Source organism: Phyllostomus hastatus, unplaced genomic scaffold, assembly GCF_019186645.2.
Source record: "Phyllostomus hastatus isolate PE091 unplaced genomic scaffold, TTU_PhHast_1.1 phas_contig_34, whole genome shotgun sequence".
Classification (NCBI taxonomy): Eukaryota; Metazoa; Chordata; class Mammalia; order Chiroptera; family Phyllostomidae; genus Phyllostomus; species Phyllostomus hastatus.
Window position 1 is genome coordinate 35701050 of NW_025333857.1, and position 4450 is coordinate 35705499.

Consider the following 4450-nt stretch of genomic DNA (forward strand, 5'->3'; position numbering starts at 1 on the left):
CACACACACACACACACACACACACACACACACATATACTTAATGCATTATTGCTATCATTATTTGAAACAAACTACTTTTCTATTTGGTCAATTAAGAATTAAGAATTATTTACCTTTACTAATTCCTCCTCTAACACTTTTCTTTTCTTTATGCATATCCAAGTTTCTGATGTACATCCTTTTTCTTTCCTTTAAAAAAAAACTTTATTTCAACATTTTTTAAAAGGCAGATCTACTGATCACAAATTTCCTCAACTTTTACTTGTCTAAGAGAGTTTTTATTTCTTCTACACTTTTGAAAGATAATTTCACAGGATACAGAATTCTAGGTTGGTGGTTCTTCCTTTTACAACTTTAAATATTTCACTCCACTTTCTCTCACTTGCACAGGGTTGGAAAAGTTGGGTGTAATTCTTATCTTTGCGCCTCTACAGGTAAGATGTCTTTCCTTCTGGCTTCTTTACAATTTTTTTCTTTGTCTTTGATTTTCTGGAGTTTGAACGTCACGTGCCTAGGCATAGTTCCTTTGGCATTTATCTTACCTGGTGCTCTCTGAGCTTTCTGGATCTATGGTTTGGTGTCTGACATTAATTTGGGAAAATTCTCAGCCATTATCCATTCCTTTGTATTTCCTCTTTTCCTTTGTTTCTTCTACTTCTGGTAGTTCCTTTATGCATATGTTACAATTTTGGTAGTTGTCTACCCCTCCCTCTTTTTTTTGGATATTCTTTTCCATTTTTTTCTTTGCTTTTCAGTTTTGGAAGTTTCCACTGACATATCCTCAAGTACAGGGATCCTTTCCTTAGCTCATCAAAGATATTCTTTATTTTTATTAGTTTTTTTGAGCTCTATCATTTCTTTCTGATTTCTTTTTAAAATTTCCATCTGTCTGCTTACATTGCCTGACCATTCTTACACACTGTCCACCTTTTCTATTATAACCCTTAGCATATTAATCACCATTGTTTTAAATTCACAGTCCAAGAATTTCAATATCCCTGCCTTTGGTCTAATTCAATTCAGATGTTTGTTCTATCTCTCCAAGCTTCTTTTGTTTTCTGTTTGTTTTGCTTCAGTTTGTTTCAGTATGACTTGCATTTTTTCGGTCAACAGTAATAGATAAGATATTAAGTAAATGAAACTGTTGTAAATGTGCTTTTAGTAATGTGATGGTAAGGAGGGGCATGGAAACATTTTCTAGTCCTATGATTAGATCTCTGATGTTTTGGTCACCCTGTATCCATGCAATGTGACCTTCAGAAGTGCCTCTTAGTATTTTCCACATCTGAGGTGAGACAGCATGGTTAGAGTGTGCTGGAGTTGGGTATTTCCCAACACCCAGGTCAGTGGGGTTCTGATAAAATCCCAATAGGTTAGACTCTGGTAAAATAGTTCCTCCTGAGGGCAGACCTTGTAAAGAAGAACAGAGTGCTGTGTCATGCATAAAATTGAAACTTTTCCATCACTCTGCCAAGGCCCAAGAGGACTTCAATATTCTCTGTGAGCACCTTCCTGGTAGAATCCCAGGAAAAACTCTCCCCCTACTAGAGATTATGTCTCAGGCTTTTCCACACTGAGCCTCCAGCAATTCATCAGTTACATTTCAGGTTTTGTGGGGTTTTTTGCCCTAGCAAGTGTTTGGATGAGTTTTCTGATCCGTTAAGTTGTCATTGTGTGTATTTACCTACCTGTTTTTCCAATTTTGGGTATAGCCATTTGCCCCTGGGGCCTCAATTCCCTGGCAGATAAAAGAAGATTTGTTGATTCTTCAGTTTGTTCAGCTTTTTACTTGTTGATCAGATGGAATGGTGACTTCTAATCTACTTACATGCCCGACCAGAAACCAAAGTCTCTCTGATAATTCAATACTTTTAAAAATAGAATGGGAATGTGATTTGTGGCTAAAGTGTTAGTCAAATCTGTGTTCAGTGCCTCACATCACGGGGGAGATGGCACAGAGGGCACCGTGAACACACACTATGAAGTGTGTCTCTCAAGGATCTCCGTGTCATCTGCTTTTCCTCCAGCTCTGCCCAGAGTAGTTGTGATGCTGATGTGAGAAAATGTAAAGCCTAACAATGCAGCATTTAGCTCTCCTGGCCCCATCCTTTATTCCAAAAAACACAAAGCAGTCTATTTTAGTAGATGGACCCAAAGATGATCAGGTAAGAAAAATTCTCCTACATGGGCCTGTGAATGACAACACAGGTGTTTAAAATGTAGTATTCTGACCACAGACACATAAACTCAGTAATTATAAAAGAACAAATAGGGTAAATGGGACAGAAGGCAAATGGGGATTTTTCTTTACAATGTGCCATATAATAATTTGCTATGACATTTAATGGTTTATAAAAGAGATGATACTTCCTATATTGTTTAAGGCTTAGAACTAAAATGTTCCAAGTACTTTCAACCTCCAAATAATTTCAAAGACTTATCATTAAATTAACAAAGCAAGATGAAGCACAATATGTACAGTTTTGCATTTATGTAACACTAAAAATGGGACTCTTGACTTCTGGGCAAGATGACAGCATAGGCAGACATGGCTTGCCTCTGCACACAACCACATCAAAGTTACAGCTAAAATATAGAACAACCATCAGGCAAGAACATCAGAAATCAAGTTGAATGGAAATCTGATAAGTACTGAATTAAAGAAACCACACCCATCCAGACTGGTAGGAGGGGTGCAGATGTGGAACGGGCTGGTCCCACACCCACATGGACAAAAATTTGAGATGGATATCTAGGAATGAGGAGCCCTAGCCCCACACCAGGCCCCCCCAGAGCAGGATTCCAGGGCCAGGAAGATAAGTCCCCACAACTTTTGGCTGCAAAAACCAGCAGGGATTGAGTCAGTGAAAGAAACTGCTGGAGCCCCAAGAAGTTGCTCTTAAAGAACCCACACATGGACTCACCTATTCAGACCCACTCCCTTAAAGCTCTAGAACTGGGGTAGCAGCTTGAAAGGCACCAGTGGCATACAGGGAGAAACTGAAGTGTCTGGCACCAAGGAGAGCAGAGGCCATTGTCCCTTTGTTAAACCCTCCCCCCACACAGCTGGCAAGCTAGTGCCATATCTGAGACTCCATCAACTGGGCTAACACTGTTTGACCCACCTTGGAGATTCCCAGAGGCTCTGTCCCATCCAACTAATGGACCCACCCAAGCTGCTATTCCTTACAAATGTCTTAGTCTTGGCTCCTAAATCCTACCAAACAAGCAACAGCTGGCTTCAGTGAGCCATAGTAGCCAGATTAGATTCACAGCTTGGCTTTGCCTGGGAATCTCCACACCCAGCACAAGTAACAGCCATCCCAGATTGCTTTATAGCTCATGCTGGGTGGCCCTGGGCAAAACACAGGTAGGGGCTAAGCTTGGCCTGCACCACCTGAGAAACCCCAGGACCAACACACCCAGGGGACAGCTACAGACAACTTCGGACCACCACAACCCTGCCCCTGAACAGCTGATCCTACATGGAGGGCAGAGGTTGGTGATAAGTCGTCACAGCCAGTCCTTGCAGCTGACTGGCCTAGGTAAATCCCTCCCATTGACCTGCCGACAGCAACCAAGGCTCAACTACAAGAGGAGGGTATACTGAGTCCACACAAAGGGCGCACCTTGAGTACTAGCTTGGGTGACAGGGGAGGCTGTGCCAATGGACCCTACAGGACACCTACTATGTTAGGCCATACTGCCAAGATACAGTTTCAAAGTGGCTCTACCTAATATATAGAAACAAACACAGGGAGGCTGACAAAATGAGGAGACAAAGAAACATGTCCCAAATAAAAGAACAGATCAAATCTCCAGAAAAAGAGCTAAATGAAATGGAGATAAGCAATCTATCAGATGTAGAGTCCAAAACACTGCTTACAAGGATGCTCAAGGAAATTAGTGAGGACCTCAGCAGCATAAAAAAGATCCAGTCAGAAACAAAGGATACACTAATTGAAATAAAGAACAATTTGCTGGGAGACAACAATAGAGTGGATGAAGATGAGAATCAAATCAATGATTTGGAACATAAGGAAGCAAAAAACAACCAATCAGAACAACAAGAAGAAAAAAGAATTAAAAAAAAAAGGAGAGCATAAGCAGCCTCTGGGACAACATTCACATCATAAGGGTGACAGAAGGAGAACAGAAAGAGCAAGAAATTTGGAACTCTATTTGAAAAAATAGTGAACGTAAACTTCTCTAATTTGGTGAAGGAAATAGACATGTAAGTCTAAAGAGCACAGAGTCCCAAGAAGCACAAAGAGACCCACTCCAAGACACATCATAATTAAAAGGCCAAAGGTTAAAGATAAAGAGAGACTCTTAAAAGCAGCAAGAGAAAAGAAGTTAGTTACCAGATGGCTGCCAGATGGGAGGAGTAGGGGAAGAATGGGTGAAGAGGTGAGGAGATTAAGAGGGTAGTTACAGAATAGCCATCG